Source organism: Periplaneta americana, chromosome 1, assembly GCF_040183065.1.
Source record: "Periplaneta americana isolate PAMFEO1 chromosome 1, P.americana_PAMFEO1_priV1, whole genome shotgun sequence".
NCBI classification, from domain to species: Eukaryota; Metazoa; Arthropoda; class Insecta; order Blattodea; family Blattidae; genus Periplaneta; species Periplaneta americana.
The window spans coordinates 82,856,404-82,877,340 of NC_091117.1; the positions used below are offsets into that span (position 1 = coordinate 82,856,404).

General features: G+C 34.6%; 1 long non-coding RNA gene across 2 annotated transcripts; it reads right to left on the bottom strand.

Moving 5' to 3' along the window:
* Positions 1-260: 260 nt before the first annotated feature.
* LOC138697381 (uncharacterized) lies at positions 261-20,261 on the bottom strand. 2 transcript variants are annotated; one of them, XR_011331574.1, is made up of 3 exons: positions 20,046-20,261; positions 13,907-13,960; positions 261-12,361 (listed from the first exon to the last, which is right to left on the bottom strand). It is a non-coding gene; the product is annotated as an uncharacterized lncRNA (long non-coding RNA). The 2 variants fall into 2 exon arrangements; XR_011331573.1 differs by lacking the exon at positions 20,046-20,261 and having other exon boundaries at positions 13,907-15,002.
* Positions 20,262-20,937: the final 676 nt, after the last annotated feature.

Sequence of the window (20,937 nt, forward strand, 5' to 3'; positions counted from 1 at the left end):
AATAGGTAATTCCTTTGTTCCAGTCTGAATCCATTGGGGTGTCGTAGTGGGTCAAAATTTCTCTCTGTCGGTCGTACCAAGAATCAATAGGCCTATATACGTATATATAATTTCATTAAATAATTAAATTATTTAAATTGGAAGATTTGTTTACCCCTTGACTGCTGTATGCTTGCTTATACTGTATTATATCTTTTTTTTTTTTAATATGACTTTAGAAATCTTACAAATTCTAATCTTACAAATCTTACAAATTCAGATGATATTAATTACATTATTTTTTATTTTATATACAGAATAGAGAAAGGTACAGTATAATTTCACGAGAAGTCATTGTTTGACATGAACAATAATATTCTAAGAGACATATTATTTTAGGAATTAAGAGATTGCTCTTTCTACAATGCTTAACATACTACATCGGCAACATGATTACATAGATACAATTTCGCAATAACACATTTCTGAACATGAACAACAATATTTTGAGAGACATATATTTTAGAATTAATAGTGTTATTTTCAGTGGCTTACATACATTCACATACCACTTCAGGAGCATGACAAAAATCTCACTGAAATGCTTTCCGATGTGCATACAATAATTTGTTTTCTTCTCTATTGCATAAATATATAAATATAAAAGTTTAGGTGTGCTCACTCGAAAGCAATTGACTTGGTTTTTTGAGAAAACCCTTAAGTCACGAAGTACAACGATTTGGGGAAACAAAAAAATCTGTTTAAAAGAAATGCATAACCCTCAAACTGTGTTGTGGGGTTTTTCGAGGCACCATGCATAATATGAAAAGTGATATTGAGAATATTATACATGTGGCAACACTGACACTTGCATTACCTCTCAATCAGTTCAAGACCGACCTGCATTCTTATCAGTTGCTATCTCTCAAGTGTTGTAGTCTCACAAAGCAGTGTTATATTTCTGTTGGCGACAGAAATAGCACCAGCATGCAGTTTAAGCATATACTCTTTAACAACAATACTGGAAAGTTTACGATAAGGGAGGCAAATGATTCATGTCTCAGTGCTATCAAGTGGCAGGGAATGTAGACAGTGAGGATAACCCATAGACTTATAAGATAAACTGGATGGAGCACTGTAACATAAGAACTGTGCGACTAGTCATGTCTGGTCTGAGGGGCAATATTCAGCTTCACATATACTTCATCAGTTAATTTATTTTGAAACTGCTCTGAGATATTTCACACATACAGTTTAGACACTCTTCAAAATCTTTAAAGATCAAGAAATTATTTTTAATACATCTTACAAACAATTTGACATTATAATCCACTTAAATAAGGACTCATTCTTGAAAGGAATTTGGGTTTTACAATAGCCTTACATTAAATCAATACACAGACAATATAAGGAGAAAAATATACTATTCAAAATATCACAATGCATTTTATTTGTTAATATCTAACACAAAATCTGTATAGATATAGTTAAAATGCTATTATTCCACAAAGATACACATGTTGGAACAATATCTGTTTTGTTAATTTGCTCCTTATGGCGGTGGCATTTCCATTAGCAACCTTCAATGTGAACTTTTTAGCAAAATGTTTTAAGCCAGTGTTTAAGGGGTTAGGTACAGCTTACAGCAGTAAAATTTTTGGAAATATTCAACATTTTTTTCCTCCATTACTGTATCTTGTACAATAATGAAAATTGGTATGTGTAAAACACTGTTCTCTGCTATATGAAAAAAAAAAAAATTTTCACGATTTAAAAAAATTATTATTATTATTATTATTATTATTTCTTTTTTTTTTTTTTTGCAAAATTCAATTTACTGCGCAATGATGAAGCGTTTCCCTCATAACTCATAAACATGTTAACTTGATCATGTTCTCTCTTTTTATTTTATTGCTCTTTCAACTACATCCCTTAATAAATAATATTTTTTTATTGTGTGTTAGAAGAAAGTATTGATATTTGACCATTTTTTAAACGGATTTATTTTTTATCAGACAATCCATCAAAGGTAGAGAAATGATCTTGCATCATATTGTAGATATGACATGCATAAATACACACAAAAAATTTCATCACAGAATGTTGGCTAGTTTTTTAGTTATGTGGGAAACGCTTCATCACTGCACAGTGAACTGAATTTTGAAAAAAAAAAAAAAAAAAATGTAAATATTTTTTTAAATCATAAAAATATTTTTTCATATAGCAGAAGGACAGTGTTTTACACATACTAATTTTTATTATTGTACAAGATATAGTAATGGAGGAAAAAAATGTTGAATATTTCCAAAATTTTACTGCTGTAAGCTGTAGGGTACCTAACTCCTTAAACATTTGAATGACTGCCTTTATAATTTTTATTTCGTGGGTATTTTCATACCTCAGTTCTTCTGTAGGAGGATGGAAGGAAGTAAATGGAGGCTTACCTAAACTCAGCAGTTTTTGTATGACAAAGCAAGTATCAGTAATGTACTTATCAATATTTCACATATGGTACTTATCATATTCTGTTGAATAATGTAAATCTGAAAAGCTTTCTCAACATGTCTACAATCACAAACACATCATCTGACAGATCTATAAGTCCACTCCTTGATAGGATACAAATTTATGAAATTGAAAAATGCAAGGCAACATGGTGTAATTGTGATGCTTTGAAATGTTTGTTGATTAACACACATTACCTGACAGTGTTCACAGTTAATTTACTCAAGAAGTTTTTTAAGTATACTGCCAGCAATGTAACATAATATATTTTCTTGGAAGCTACTTAAAGTGTGTGAATCTAAACTGTTTACAAGCTGGATAATGTCTGTATCACTGCTAAGATCACATGATGTAGAAGTTTGAGTTAAGATTCTGTTATTACTATTAAACTCCAGCACTGACTCTATGTTTGAGTGCTCCATATTTAGGCAGTTACCACTAGCAGTAACAGCATTTCTGAACAATAATTTTCTCAGTGCCCACTTGAATTGGAGCGTGTTAGGATTATTATTCCTCCCACCTCTTGCCCGGATGCATGAAAAAAGTAATTCAAGGTGGTCCTGGCAAAATTTATATGTTAATAAATATTTTAAAGAATCATCTTGTCTTTTCAAAATACCAATGGCAATGTTTTCAATAGAAGTGATACAGACAATATATCCTAATACAAACATTTTTCTTGGATGCGGCAATAGTGGAATACCATCAATCATCAATGATTTTAGATTCATGAAATAATTCTTTCCAATAGTTTTCATTATTCAATGATAGTAACTTTTTATAACAAGAAGAGAAAGGGTTCCTGGAATTTAAAATGTCGAGCAATCTGTCCCTGTATCTTATAAATTCAATTGTTGCTTCAAAACCCTGAAAAGACTCATGACTAATCATCCTTAAATAACACAGGCCAACAAAAAAATAACTTTTTTCTTGGTGCCTTGGTTTTTACACCTGTTCTTAGGGTTAGTTGATGTGCTGATTCAGAAAATCACATTAGCTAGGCCATATCAGCTCTAGTTTCTTAGATATTGTTAATTAATAATTATATAGTATACCGGTACCTATATCATAATTCTGTTTTCTTACAAAATTATCTGTAAAAACATCTAAATGGTTTTCCTGGAACCAAAAAATCATTTTGATGGCTTATTTTTTATTGCTAATATCACAGAACTCAATTGAAATAATCATATCCTGATCACCTTTAGCTATGAGATCTGTGTCTTACTCGCATCTTTTACAATTGAGGACCGTTTTTGCGAAACTTGCTAACTGCAAAATTTTCAAAATTGAGATTTTGATGGATTCGTTAACATAAGGCAGGCCTCTACATGATGTTCAAGGCGTCTTAGTAAAATTGGGTTATTTCTCTTCATTGTAATGTGTCAAAGTGTGATCGTTTTTTTAAAACTTGCTTTCTGCTATAAGTGAGAGATACAGCAAAACTTGCTTATATACTGGGTGTTCAGTTCAAAATGTGTCATGGCTCGCTGTATGCCGTCATGTGGCTAGCCGATGAGCCTAGAGAATTCAATCTTCCTACATTTCCGCAGAGGTGTATAACCTAAGAGGCAGAGAAGTTGCCTAGCAAGTACGGCGTTCATTCTGAAGAGTACGTACCGATACGTACGGTAACGCCAGTAGTGGCAGGAATGTGAACTGTTTGGAAATACGTACTGTCGGGATATGGGGAGAGGGTTAAGACGATTACTTACGTATTTGTTGACATTAACTTCGACGGTCAACATGAACACGGAGCATTTGATTTGTGTTGTGGAATGTTACCGTATGCAACCAATGATAACAAATACCCTGCGTACGACTTGCCGGCGAAAAACACAGTTCGAAAGAGGTTATGGTAGCACACAGACTGTACAGACCGCCATCTGTTGCTACGACGTTCAAGTTATACCGTACACGTTCTCAAGTTCAGATTGAAGAACGCCTTAAATAATAGGCAACTTCTCTAACATATAAGCTGAAACTCGCTTCAAATCGGTGACCCAACAACAGTGACGTCATGACACACTTTGAAATGAACACCCAGTAGTGTTTTGTCTCTCCTGTAAAATTTAGTTTTTTCACTTAGCAAGTTTTGCAAAAATGGTCCTCAATTCCACCCTGCCATGAGTTACCACGGTTCTCAGAGTATGGATCTTATATATCTGATATAGCACAAGGTAAAGTAAGTGGCGCAGCTACAGTGATTTTTAAACAGCTTCTCATATGAACGCTTTGACCAGAAAGAGTTGAGTGACCTGATTAGGGACTAAATCTTTCTAAGGAGTCTTCTGAATTGCTGGCCTCCAGACTAAAGAAAAAGAATGTACTTTAGCCTGGAATGGAAATCATATTTTACCAAAGGAGAGAAAGAGATTTGCCGCTTTCTTTCTTTTTTACTGAAGACAAAAACATAGTATTCTACAGCAACTTCAGAGGCCTTCTGAAGAAAATGGGTGTATCAGAATATACCCCTAGTGAATGACTTCTTTTAATTGACAGTTCAAAACGTAGTTTGAAATGTGTTCTTTTAAACAATGGCAACAAATATACCTCCATTGCAATCGGTCACTACAGTATGATGAAAGAAGAGTACAATGTCTTCTCTTTAGTGTTGGAAAAGATAAATTACCAAATATTTTAAATTACTAAATATTTTATTGACATCTGGTCATTTTATTCATTCGTGTGTGTTTAATTATTTTCGTTAGCAACGCTTTTCCTATCTTCCCACGTTGAATAGGAAGTTAATCTCTTGAATTTATATGGCATAATTAATTGTGAACTGTAATTGTGGATGTGTTCGTGAATTGAACTATTAAGTAGGTTAATGAAATATTGACATTTTCATTCTACAAGAGTTTATTGATATTCGTTAGCAACACATTGCTGTATGTTTGTTTTATTTAACCTGATTCATATCTTCGTTCATGAATGCCAGTGAATCCATTAAATGCCTACTCTGCGATAATCGTAGAACTTGTGAAGAATATAATTTAATTTTATGTGTAGAGTATAAGTGCTGGTTCCATGGTAGCTGTGTCTATTTATGCAGTGATGAAGTAAAAGTCCTTGGTGAGGCTAACTCCCCCTGGCTCTGTCCATCTTGTTCATCAAAAGGTGGGACCCATAATATCTCAGCCCCTAATTATGTCGAATTAGTCTCATGCCCCATTTGCACTGGCAGTGATGCTAAATCTTACAAAGGCTTGAAAGGACTGTGAATACACTGGGCTAGGGCTCATCCCAATGAACCTCCTGACGACCTTCTGTTAAATTCAGAAAATACTTCTTTTGAGTTTTTCCATCAAAAGATTGCTAATTGTAAACTCAATACAAGAGTTTTAAGAAGAATTCCTAAAGGAGCTAGAAGCTTTGCGGCAGAAAAATTGACTCAACTTATTGATAAATGTATTTCCGAAAATAGTGAAGAATGTTGGCAAGAGCTTCTGCTTTTTGCATATATCGCCCTTCGGATACATGTTCGATCAAAGAAGAACTCTGACAAATCTTTAGTGTCTAAAATCAAAGAGAACATTAATGATTTTACACTGGAAGTTCCTCCCTGTAAGAATAAGTCTACACTTTCTAGGTCACGCATTGTTGAAGCTAAAGTGGCAGACAGTGATATAAAGGGAGCTGTTCGAATTCTATCTTCTGATTCAGGAGTAGCTCGTGCTTCACGAGTTACACAAGAGGCTTTAGTACAAAAACACCCTCCACCATCACGGCCCGTGGCATTTCCAGATCCTCCTACCACCGATGAAGTGTGTTTGTCTGTATCTCAAGATATGGTTTTGCAAGGAATAAAAACCTTTCCTAATGGCTCTGCATCTGGTATTGATGGGATTCGTCCCCAACATTTAAAAGATCTCACATCCAAATCTGCTGGAGATTTTGGTAGGAGACTCCTAAATGCTATTACTAGATTATGTAATCTAATGTTGGCTGGTAAAGTTAATCCTGAAATCTGTCCTCTTTTATATGGAGCATCTTTAATTGCCATCAAAAAGAAAAATGGCGGGATACGTCCAATCACAGTTGGAATACCTTTCGCAGATTATCGGCTAAGTTAGCTTGCACTTCTGTTAAGGAGAAAGTTAGTAAACATTTGCGCCCTCAGCAGCTTGGTTTTGGCACCAGTGAAGGATGTGAAGCCATCATTCACTCGGTACGTTCATTTCTAAATCAGAATGAAGGCAGTCAAAATGTTCTTCTTAAGATCGATTTTAGAAATGCATTTAATTGCCTTGAAAGAGACACAATGCTTGAACTTGTTAAGAGCAAGATCCCTCAACTCTATGCATTCTTGTGGCAAGCGTATAGAAACCCATCTAACCTGTATTACAATTCTGACATCATTTCATCGCAGACAAGTCCAACAAGGTGATCCGATAGGTCCACTGCTATTTAGTCTAACCCTGAATTCTGTCATTACCCATTGAATAGTACCTTGAACCTCTTTTACCTGGATGACGGTTCTTTGGGAGGGGATCCAGATATGGTCCTTTCCGATCTTGAAAAACTTATAGATTCCTGTAGATCCATTGGGTTGGAGATTAATCCTGAAAAATGCGAATTATACTTATGCTCTACACAAGACGATACTGTAGTGTCCGCATTCAATAATATAGCTCCAGGGATTAAGGTAGTATCTCGATCTAATTTGACTCTCCTTGGATCTCTCATTTTTCTTCCCACTGTAGAGTCAAGTATGCGTGAAAAGCTTGAAATTATGAAGCAACTGTTTGATGGTCTGCAATCTCTTTCCACACATACAGCGTACTTTCTCTTAAAGAACTGTTATTTAATTCCTAAATTAACATATTTTCTTCGCACCACTCCATTATGGCTTTTTCCATCCCTACTTCAAGAGACTGATGATCTACTGAGAAACTGTCTGGAATCGATTCTCAGTATACGTCTTGAAGATAACAATTGGATTTTAGCCACTCTGCCTATTGCCTTTGGAGGTATTGGAATCCGGAATGTGAGTGATGTTTGTCTCATGCTTTCTTGGCTTCTGCATATGGAGTCCTTGATTTCGTCAAGTCCATTCTCTCAATTAAGGTGATGAAATCAGGATCTGTTATGTGAATGAGGCTTTGGAGAAATGGTTCAGCATTACAGGAAACAACAACCTCCCAGCTTCTCGTGATATTCAGAAACAATGGGACCACATCCATGCCTCTGATATCTACCAGGCTCTACTAGCGTCGTCATCGTCTGAGGTCGATCAAGCTAGATACCATGCAATACGACAGAAGGAATCAGGGTCTTGGCTTCAGACAATACCATCTTCCAATATAGGCACATTAATGGACAATATGTCCTTTAAAATTGCTGTCGCCTTAAGACTCGGGTCCAAGATTTGTTTCCCACATAAATGTCTTTGTGGAGCCACTGTTGACCCCTATGGTCACCATGGCTTAAGTTGCCCCAAAAATACCGGGAGATTTTCCAGGCACTTTCAATTAAATGACATCATTAAAAGGGCACTTGTCTCTGCTGATTTTCCATCAATCCTGGAACGTATTGGAATCTGCCTTTCTGATGGAAAAAGACCAGATGGATTGACCTTGATACCCTGGTCTCATGGAAAATCTCTGCTACAGGATGCCGCTTGTGTTGACACTTTAGCACCATCCCATTTGCCTGCCACCTCCAAAGTTGCTGTTCTGCTGCAACATCCGCAGTGAGCATCAAAAGGAATAAGTATCGGGATCTCCAGGACAGATACTTGTTCTGTTTTTGTTGTTGAGACGTTGGGACCTTGGTGCTCAGAGGCTAAAATGCTGGTTTCAGACATCGGGAAAAAGTTGCAAGCGTTCAATGGAGATTCCAGGTCGACTGATTTCTTGAGACAAAGAATCGCTATTGCTATCCAGCGTGGGAATGCTGCCAGTGTTATGGGGACATTCCCTCAAACACTGGCTTTGGAGGAAATATTTTATTTTTAAAATTCAAAATATTGGCCTACTACCGGAATCAACTGCGTTTGTTGACGCAACAAGACTTGAAGAGTCTTGAAGGAATTCTGTTGGAAGACGTTCAGGAATCTTTGCCACATTGTAATAAAACCCTCAAGGCTCTGCAGAATGAGATCATTATACATCTCGCGACCGATTGACAAGAAGAAGATTGTGTTCTTCACAAACAAGACAGCAGCTCTGCCTGTGGACGATGAGTTCCAGAAACTCTGGCATTCTGTGGTAGTTGAGAGCACGGATAACCTGAAGATAGAGGAATATCTGGAGAAACAGGGAATCTGCTCCATGGAAGATCATAGATCCACGAAGGCGACACTCCACAAGCGTAAGAAATTGTAATATGACATTTCCCACAGTATACGAAAAATGTTTTGTACAATAGCGACGTATTCAGTACGAAAAATTCATTAGCTTCACTGTTTACTGATAATGTCTGAGCAGTAAATGTAATAACTCTGACTTTTGAATGCAGAAGCATGTAGAGTAATGTAATAAATATTACAAATATATTGGAAATGAAAGAGAAAGTCTCAGCAGCAAGCTTCTACCAACACTGAAACACAAAAAGCCACTAATTTTCGGTATCACCCCGTTTGACGGTGCTATAAAATCACAAATACATCTTACAATGTGTTAGGAAAATCTCGAAATTAAGAACAAAAATTAATTGATACAATTTGTATTATGCTTGACTTTGTTATAACTGTATTAAATGTGAAAAGTTTTGTATTCACTAGCTAATTAAGAATAAATAAATAAGTAAATTACCACAAGCATCTATGCAGACTTGAAGATGGTTCATTTTCTTCTTAGTCAACGAAGTGGCTAGTCAGAATATCCTTACTTTCTATGCCTTTGGGACAGTAGGGCCAAACATATTCATTGGATAAAAAAGGATTGGCCTCCAAGGAAAGATATTGTGGTTAGAGAGTACATTGTTATAAATGCACCTTTGATAGCGCGAGACAGAATCATTCTGTCACCATTACACATAAAATATAAATTAAAGGCTGTGAATAAAAATGTTTCGTGTTTTGAATACATAAAGCATAAAATGCCTGGACTTACGACGGAAAAATTGAAGCATAAATTTTCGATGGTCAACGATCAGATAGCTCATAAATGACCACATTTCATAGAATCAATTAATGAAATCTAATCTTGTGCCTGATCTTTATTTGTTCTTGTGAAAACTTACTTGGCAACAAGCAGGCAACTATACTAAATTAGAAGAGATGTTCTTTCATTTCAACAGACTTGAATGTAAAATTAGCATTAAAGTTCATATTCTGCACATTCACTTAGATCATTTTCCAGAGAATCTTGGTGACTTAAGCGAAGAACCGGGTGAAAGATTTCACTAATAAATAAAAACAATAGGAGACAAATACCAAGGAAGACGGGATGCACACATGATGACAGATTACTGTTGGAACATTATGCATGATTGTCCTGGCAGATCCCACACTTGGAAGTCCTACTACAAAAGGAGCCACTTTTGTATTGAATGATTGGAATATTTGTATCTGAAACTCGTGCTTTTCGTTTCAAATGATTAAATTTAGTGTATTTCACGTTTATTATAATTTTTAATCTGTTTCTGTTATGCTACAAAGAGATTAATTAAAACAATACCACAAAATATATTGAATTTTGACGACCGACTAGAGTGAATAGAGGTACATGGCATTTATGCTGTATCTCAAGAACTAGAGCTGATAGGGAAAAACTGGTGCCATTTTTGGAATCAGCGAGTTGAATATACTTAGGAACAGGTCGGACATTGGAGGCACCAAAATGTGTGTTGGCCAGTGTAATCAATAGCATCAGCGACGGTAGGACTTAAAAGTTTGCACAGCTAATCTAACATTCTGATTTCTCCAGTTTACATGGGCGCCCGAGAGTTTATTAGCAAATTTTAACCCTTTCTATTCTTGTATCTCATGTAAATTCATAATGACCCCACACAACACAAACATTCTGCATTCAGGACAAAGGTACACAGATTACTCAACATACCCATGAGCCAACAACACTACAATGAAGAAGTGAACACAATCAAATACATAGCACAAGAAAATAGTTACAACCCAAACCTAATAAACATTATAAGGAAGACAAAATAAAAACTCAACAAACACAAAACACAACACAAACACAAGAACACAAGAAATACATCACACTAACATACGAAAACAAAAACACACACAAGATCGCATCCTCATTCAGAAAACAAAAATACAACATAGCATACAGAAAAGAAAACACACTAAAAAGACATCTCAACACACAAACAACACAAACAAATAAATACAACCACACAGGCATATACAAACTCACATGCAATAGTTGCGACAGTTTCTACATTGGACACACAGGCAGATCATTCCAAACTCGACACAAAGAACACATTAAAGCAATAACCAGAGGACACAATACATCTACATATGCCGAACACATAACTAATGCTAACCACACATACAATAACATAAATACAGACATGGAAATCCTATACATACAACCCAAAAACCAAAAACTCAACACACTAGAACAATATGAAATATACAGACACACTAAAACACACCCTAATCAAATTCTCAACACACAAATCAATTTCAGAACACACACACTATTTGACACAACTCTTCATCACACGAACGCACCCACACAACAGGCAGCGAAGTTGAGGTAGCACCGAGATCTAGTAGGCTCTGAGGATGGTGTCAAGTAACACCGAAGCAGCTGTAAGCCACACATGCTTACATAATTAACACGAGTAAGATCGCCTTTTAATCAATTATTTATATTAAAGTGTTAAAAGTAGAGTACGAAAGATTCAACATGGAATATACTTCCATTGTATTGAACCTTTCTCTCACGTCAAAGAGGACTTCTCTGCTAAACAACCCTTACCTAATTTTGCTATATGACAAGAGTCAAACCTTACCCATGTTTGGATGTACAAAGTAACATTTCAAGTCATGAGCAGAAAAATTGCATCCTAAAGCAGTGAGGGTGGTGATATTGGCATATAAACCATCACAAGTAATTGATCATATTTTAATATCTATTACATGCAATTTAGTTAAGCATATATTCAAAATCTGTGCCTGGACATTAGAATTTACTTTGTCAGTAAAAAAAATATGCAACAGGACATTTAAAATTATGTTTAATCGAAATTGTCATAAACACCAATGCTTCTGTAGCTAATACATCTTTCTCGTCTACAAGTCCAGCTAATTCAACATAACCAGAGTACCGCGAATGTGTAGTGTCCCAATGAATTTGTTTTCTCAGTGACATAGAATCAATAATCAATTATAAGTGTGCAGTCTTTAAGCCATGGTTTTTCTGAAATATTAGCTTTCATATATTCACACACCTCATTTATGAAACCTGGCTCACATTTAAATTTAGATAAGTAACTATTCAGTCTATTTGGGTGAGGCAATTTAAACATAGTTCTAACATAACTTATCTACAAGCTTTAGGTGAATAAAAATAAAGAGTAAAAGAGTAAGAGAAATTGCTTGATAGCTTCGGTGTACCTGACACCATTCTTTTTTACATCTTTATTATGACTTCATTTTGTAATAGTTTTAATGGAAATTCACTAAAATAATTATGTAACAATATTTACTTCAGGTGCAGTGTTAGTCTTACTCTTTAGTTCTTTAAGTAGTTCCTTCATTGTTGTAATCCTAACATTCTTGCATTGCAATTTTTGCTGCTGTGTCTTCACTTTTCTTTTCAATCTGTTTCTTGGGGCTTTCTGGTGCAGCTGTAGGTGGTCTGTCACTTGACATTGTTAGTGTGTCTGATGAACTGGCATCATTTTCATGATTTGAGTTAGAATGTACTGAGTCCTGGATAGTTCTTAATTTCTGTAATATAAAAAAAATTTGATGTGAGCAATGTTATGTAACAGTAGGCTATGAGACTCTCTCTAACCTTCATGAAGAGCCAATACTCAAAATAACAAGACTGTTGCATTAGGCTATATAAAAACGTAAGAACAATGAGAAAGGTATTTATCTTCTCTGGTACAACTGAAGTATTCCGAATAAGAGGCCTTCTCCTTTTTACAACTTTATGCATTCGTTATGGATAGTTAAGGGGAGAGGATGGTATTTTTTGGTGAAAAATGAGTAAATTAAGAAAAAAGTCTTTAAGATACTCGTGATATGTGTGGAATGCATAGCATAACATTTTGCGGGTATTTGTGCCCTTATCGCATGTTGAGTCGCCATTTTTAAACTTCCTGCATTATGGATTTTTAAATCACTCGCCAACTTTTATTGTTGTTTCCGGTAAATTAAATTTTCAAAAAAAAAAAAAAAATTTTCCTTAAAATACTCTTTGATATGTGTGGAATGCATAGCATAACACATTGTGGGTATTTGTGCCCTTATCGGATGTTGAGACGTCCTTTTTAAACTTCCTGCTTTATGGATTTTTAAATCACACGCCCGCTTTTATCGGTTTCCAGTAACTTCATTTTTTTTTTTGCTACATTGCCAGACAAAAATGGATATAATTTCTGAACTATTAAAGATACATGCATGAAATTTATAACACATATTCTTTAGATGATTAGGAAACTTTTCTCTGTAACAGAATTTTGTTAATTTATTTCATTTTAAAATTACGTCCGTTTGTTTACAAGAAAGGAAATCAGAAAATTGTTATTGAATTTTAATTGTTTATTTTACAAACGTAGGGACTAATATCAAAATTCTGTTACAGACAGTTTGTAGAACATGCTTTTGCAAATACATTGCAAAAAACAGTTTGAATCTATCTTTAAAAACGGTTTAGATATATCAGTTTTAATACAATCCTGCATTGGGTATATTTTTTTCAAATTTATAACACATATTCTTTAGATGATTAGGAAACTTTTCTCTGTAACAGAATTTTGTTAATTTATTTCATTTTAAAATTACGTCCGTTTGTTTGCAAGAAAGGAAATCAGAAAATTGTTATTAAATTTTGATTATTTATTTTACAAACGTAGGGACTAATATCAAAATTCTGTTACAGACAGTTTGTAGAACATGCTTTTGCAAATACATTGCAAAAAACCGTTTGAATCTATCTTTAAAAACGGTTTAGATATATCGGTTTTAGTACAATCCTACATTGGATATATTTTTTTCAAATTTGGCCCCCCCCCCGACTTTTTTTTTTTTCAAAATATTTATATTTGGTTGAGTTGCTACAGCTATGAGCTCTCTACACACAAAAAATTAATATTTTACACCAAATAGGAAAATAGTTTTAAAAAATACCTCTTCTCCCCTTAAATAACTCGTGCACTGCATCTTCCTTTAAGTACCATCTACCTGATGACAGCTGAGCTTCGTAACTTTCTTTTGTGAAATGTTCACTACACAAAAGAACTGTTTTTTGTGGGAGTCCACTTTTACCTTTTAACTGCAGCTACCCATTGATGCAGAATGTGTGGTCTGCTGAATGGAAATCTAAAATGAATGAGACACAATGATAAGATTAAACAATGAAGTTTGGCTACAGTATATTAGAGAGATATTAAATACCTTTTAACGAATATGAACCCTAAGGCTGCACTCCTCCCATGTCAAAATAGATTAGTTATCATCCCTGATATCACAATAAACATTTTTTTGTTAACACAATGAATTTGTACTGCGCATTTTAATTTAAACATGCTCGAAAAGCATAACCTAGAACAGGAATTTATTTAGTTGAAGGTTACTTATGTCCCGGCCACTATAGGAACTTGCAACAATACCTTGAAAATGCCTTGGATTTATAGTATTGATTATTATAAATTGATGTGATTACTGGGAGAGCTGTATATCCACCCAACCCACCCTAAATACGTACCTTACTTATGTACGAAAATCGTCGTGCGTGAATGAAGTATACAGTCATATTTCCTTAATGCGACAGTTGGTTTCAGTGTCACCAACGTAGATAATACTACACACCTAATCAAACTAAACCTAACCTCTCAGATAATACTATACACCTAATCAAATCTAATCTAACCTGTCACATAATACTACACCCCTATATTAATGTTAAGCGTTGTTCTGTGAATGAATCCATGTGTTCATGCAGTGATAATTCCACGTACCGGGTGTTTCAGACCACCTGTATGAGCCTTTTTTCTCAAAACCTATATGATATTGGTTGTTCATAAAAAAATTTTGATAACCAGAACCTATGTAAAGAATCGGTTGGTGGTAGTACCATTTCCCATAATAAACCGGAAGTAGCGCTACCAGGGGCGTAGCGTGCATGGGTGTGGGTGATGTGTCGCATACCCTGAATTTTTTCTTAACAAAAAATATATTTATCATTATTTACCGGTACTTTATTTTGTGTGTATCATGTTATACTTGTTACACATAAATTCAGGGCCGCCGAGAAGAGGGAGCAAAGAGGGAGAGTGCATATGGGCCCGTGAGCAGTAAAGGCCCGTCAGATTAAGTGAGTCTGATTACTTTTTAATATCATGAATAATTATTCGTAGATACATATGGGTACTATAAAATTTTGTAACATTTGTTACATAAATTTGACATATTAACTCAACAATAGTAGAATTAATACAAATTACCACTTCATATATAAATATTTTACTTTTATATAATAGAATATCGGTTTCCCGCATTAACATTCATCGACACGACAATTGAGGGCCCCTACATTTGCCTGAACTATCTTCCCGTCACTTGTACCGAACACGTTCAATTATTTATTGGCTTGTCCTTTTTAACTACCAACCGCTGGCCCACAGCAATATGTTAGTGGAGTCTCCCAAACCAAAGTCGCAGGATACGTTTCCTTTTCAGTACATTGTATGTTTCGTGTCGAAACTTTCGTTGTCGTTTGTCTAGTGAATTCTGTTTATTAGTATTACCGGTTATAGTTTAACTGCACAATGGACAAGTACAGGCATAAGTCGGGACCTGAGAAGCATAAGGACAGAAAGAAAAAATTGGAAGATATTAATATGAGTGCTAGACTGCGTGAAAAATATTATGGCGACATTAACAATGAGAACATGATGAGCTGAAATATTTAAAATCAATTCAGGCCTCTAATTTAGGGCCAGCCCCACTGAAACCTATGAATCTCCTAAATAGTCTGAGGAAATTAAAACTGTACAGTTGATTTCCAAATATTTGTATAACCATTACAATATTCTATAAAATTCCTGTGCCAGTTGCTGATGCTGAAAGATCTTTCAGCAAAATGAAGGAAATAAAAATTCTATTCAGATAAACACTGTGTCAAGAACGTCTGAGTGACCTTGGCCTCCTTAGTCTGGAGAACGATCTTGCTAGGTCTTTAAATTTTGGTGATATGATTGATGATTCTGCATCAGTGAATTCAAGGAGAGTTGTTTGTTGATGTCGGACTGCAAGTTAGAAATTACAGCTGTTTAGGAATAATGTTTTATGAATATAATAGGCTATATTGTGCTAATGTGAAGTTTTGCTAAAAGTTTTCAATGTAATAAAAGTGTATATTTTTAAGTTCGTATCTATGTATGGGGTTATCTCTTATTTATTTTGCAAATAATTATTATGGTTAGAATAACTGGTAACTTGTAATTGTTACTTTTTTCAACGGGGGTCTGAGTACAGTATTGCATAGGGGCCCATAAATTCTGTCAGTGGCCCTGCACATACTGTAACTTACTGTAAGCACTAGTTTAGCCATATATTTATATTAACTGTATATGATTTAGTATTGTTTATATTCCAGATGGGGGATTCGCCCAATAAACAAAGAACGAAATCAGCATGGTGCTTTTGCTACCATAGTTCAACACATGGAAGTAAATGACCAGGAAATGTTCAAGTACACACGGATGGAACCACATTAATATTCAATAAACTATTATCACTTGTGAATCCTAAACTGTTGAAGCGAAGTCGCCGGGGAATTTTTGTGTCCAGAACTTTGCTTAGCAATGACACTTAAATATTTGGCACATGGAGGGTCATTTCTAAATTTAAGCTGGGAATTTAGAGTTGGTATTTCAAGTGTAGATTTCTCAAACAATTTGGGAAGTATTCTGCCCTTTGTACTTAAACCATCATTATATGAAGAATGAATAACAATCAGCAAAAGATTTTTCAGAAAATGAAACTTCCCTAAAACTCCAGGGGCAATTGACGGAAAGCGTGTTGAAATTAAATGTCCACCCCATTCGGGAACCTTTACAATAATTTTAAACAACATTTTAGTTTAGTGTTGCTGGCATGTTGTTACTCAGATTACAAGTTCATTTGGGCTGATATAGGGCCTAGGTGCATGAGGATCAGAAAACAATGCAGGAATATTTAGGCTAAAATAAGGTCATGGGACGTGCATTAGAACAGCGTACTTTACCATTGCTTCTTCTATACTTCCTAGTACAGCTCATGCATTCTGTCAAGATATTCGCAATGCACAGTAGGGAAACAACGTTTCCGTGGAAGGGGTAGGAGTAGAAGGGAAGGTCGGGTGTATGTCTACCGAGTTCAAGGCAAAGGCTAATCCATTCTCCTATAATTCGTAAATAGACTCATCCAATCTCCTGCGCAACTCTGTAGGAAGAGTGGAGGAGTGTCTGGACATAATGCATGAGCTGTAGTGACATAACAATGCCCCATTTCTTCGTAGAAGACGAGGATTTTCCATTAAGGGAATACATGATGAGGCCATGCCCAGGTAAATATTTGGGTAAAAAAAACATTTTCAATTATAGACTATCGAGGGCAAGAAGAACGATCGAAAATAGTTTTGGTATTCTTGCAAGCCAGTGAAGAGTGTACAGACAGTCCTTATCTTGATCTGTACAAACAACAGAAGCTATAGCTAAAGCTACATTGTGCTTATATATTATTTTAATGTACCGAAGTACATATGATATTTCCATGCAGATATTCTGTGTCATCATAAGATGAAAGAGTAATGGAACGGAGAAAAATTCTCTCCGGCACCAGGACTTGAACCCGGGTTTTCAGCTCTACGTGCTGATGCTTTATCCACTAAGCCACACTGGATACCCATCCCGGTGTCGGACAGAATGAAAGAGTAATGGAACGGAGAAAAATTCTCTCCAGCACCGGGATTTGAACCCAGGTTTTCAGCTCTACTTGCTGATGCTTCTGTCCGACACCGGGATCGGTATCCGGTGTGGCTTAGTGGATAAAGCATCAGCACGTAGAGCTGAAAACCCAGGTTCAAATCCCGGTGCCGAAGAGAATTTTTCTCCGTTCCATTACTTGAACTGAGAGACAAATTAGTTGATTATTTAGTTTCAGATGCTGAATGTGTCACCTGGCAAAATAACATTCTTAATAGAGGAAAGTGAAAGATAATGTTCATAATGATAAATTGAATACTGTATAATAATGTTTGCATATTAATTAGATAGACATTTGTTAAGTTATATTATTGAATTGTGAAGTAGTTACAATGTTGAAATACTTCCTTTCACTGAACTGAAATGTAATGGTAAGTGAAAATGTTTATACACAACTTTTGTAACCTCAAGTTGTCGTAAAAGACAAGTATTTTGTTCTGGACCAAAAATACAATAAAAATGAAGTAGAAATTAGTGTTTTACCGTGGAGCTTACTCAGAGCTGTTAATTTTCATAGTGCAAATGCTGTACAAAATTATTTTATTACATCTGACGTCCCTTGTGCGAGTGTAGCATTAGATAGGCCTATAATATATTATAACACAATCACAATTATATAGAATACTACTGATGAAATGAATACCAGTACTGTAACTGTGTTCTATAAAATATTAGTATTGGTACACAAATATTTTAATGTAATATAGTGTGATCACAATGACATATAAAAATCCCACTTCATTTTAATTGAGACAGGGAGATCAAAAACCCACTAACTCCAATTTTTTACAAAATTGAGTTATGGGCTGGATGATGCTTTTTAGTTTATCCCGCATGCGTGGAAGGCAAGAATACACTAATTTCGACATTCATCTGCATTCTGGGGGCTGTTTTAAAACTCGTGGAAGTCAGAACTCCTCTTACTCCATGAAATAAGAAAGTTTTTGCATTCCAAGCTTAATTTCCCGGTAGGTGGCAAAACTATCGCTCAACCAGCTGAGTAAAGTGATATGATACAATATTCAGAATGTCATAAAAATCTATGAAATCCATGTAAATAAGACTATTAAAGGCACAATATCGAGTCGATTAACTTCCAGAAATCCAATACCGATGCATTGTTCCCCAGTCAACTAAAGTACAATTCAGCATTGCCATTGAAAGAAGAAAGCAAAAGGACTTGCAAAATTTAATGCAGTTTATTTCTGAGGAAAGTAGGATGAATTACCAAACTCTCTTTGCGGACAGTAATAATCTAGAATCTAGATGCACAAGAAGAACATGAGAGTGAGAGAAAAAAACAGAATGTGTAACATGAATGAGACTGTGTTAACATTTTAATATTGTTTTTGGTTTTATTTGTGTATTTTGATGTGCTTTATGGTAATTTGTGATTTTCTGTCTCACATAGGCCATTTGAAATTTAAAAAAAATATTGTTGTTGTTTTCTAATGCCAGGCGTTTGACAATAAAGTCATTTTGACCTCTTGCACTCCAATATTTTTCAAAGATATTATCATGGCCAGCCACTGAAGCACAGATGTAGCAATGTTAATCTTAATAATAAACTTCCATTTTCTCGTATATTCCAATATTACATAACGGAATTATGATATACTTATCTTTTTTTCTTCACATGGCTCATATTTATTCACTTTCCTTAATTCATACACTGTGGAAGTCAGAAAACCACTAACTCCAGCAGTGTTTATTTCAAATTGTAGCGTAAGATAATGTAAAAATTTAGATTTTGAAGTATTCAATTGATAAAGAATGTAATTTTACACAATATTAATATATAAATGTATAACATTTAAAGTTAGTAAGAGAAATGGTAAGTTTTTTCTCTCTCCTGTAAAATTTGGTTTATTGGAGTTAGGGATTTTATTTCCCTGTCTCATTAGTACAGTTATGTTGTAAATTTAAATATGTCTGTGCTTATATAATAATTTTATTATATTAGTATTGAATTTCAATCACAGAAAGTAACTAATTATATGAAATATGCATTGTATTTATTTTCTAAGATAGTATAATAAAATAACAACTGGAGAAAGTATATATTTTATAATTAGGCCTACTAAGGTTCTGAGTACATCAGGTGTGTATAACTTGGTGGGTTACCGAACTCGTTAAAAGCTGAAAGTTATTTTCTTAAAATTCATTGGAAAGGTGATTTTCAACGAGAAAAGAATAATATTAAAGGAAGTTAATTTTTATATTAAAATGGATCCACATACCTATTCCATAAGATAATGCAGATGTCACAAGACATGGATTATACGATCTAGCTTATCAGAGAAAAATGGAATCGAGAATGCTTTCCAAGATATTCAAGATAATATGAAATGCCTTTAATGCGTCGTCACTCCTCTACTGATTTCTAATTGCTTCCATTACTGAACTGTTTACATTTAATGTACATACATAATGCTTACTTGTGTTTGTGGATTGTTAGAAATGTCACAAAATGGTAATTCAGCAAATAGTAGATCGAATGATGCCACACAACTCTTCACATGGATATAAATAATTTAGGCATATCTATAAAACTAGTACACCGTTGAATTTATTCTTCATTTACTTTGATTATAGCAACGAATATTTATAAACAGCTGGCATGTTGAAACTAAATGACGCGTCATTGGCTTACTTAGCTCTGATTGGCCAGTTCTGATAAAGCTTATTGTTGAGCTCTTCCTTCATTACAGCCAACACAAGTGAGCCAGCCAATAGGGATTATTACTGAACGAATTTCCCTGTTCTGTTTTTCTGAGTCCGTCGGCGATTAGTTCCACTTTTATTCACGGATTCTGGCATAAGCAAAAATTCGTCGATAATAATAATAATAATAATAATAATAATAATAATAATAATAAAATGAAAATATATACATAATATAAGAGTTGAAACACAGGATCCAAACATCGCCTACCTTGTTACGTAATTCAGTAACGGCTTTGCTTCCAATAAATTCAAGTTAACAGCTTTTCCTTATTTCTCAATGATAAACTAGCTGTAATAATTTTTGTTAAATATACAATAAATTATATTATAAAATAATGCAATGCATTAAAAAATATGTATCAAATTCATTTAATCTTCCTATACAATATACAGAGATATGGTTTTATTTCTTTTCATTTTCAGCCCTATCAAATCATTACATATCACTTTAAGTGTTAATGTGGTCAACGTCTCATTATAAAGAAAAACTAGAATCTAGACATTACATATAATGACAGACTTATTATTTAATATGTCCAATTTACCTAGATGCATTAAAATTATATGTATTTTATTTCTCGACTGCTAGTTGGTATAGGTGGT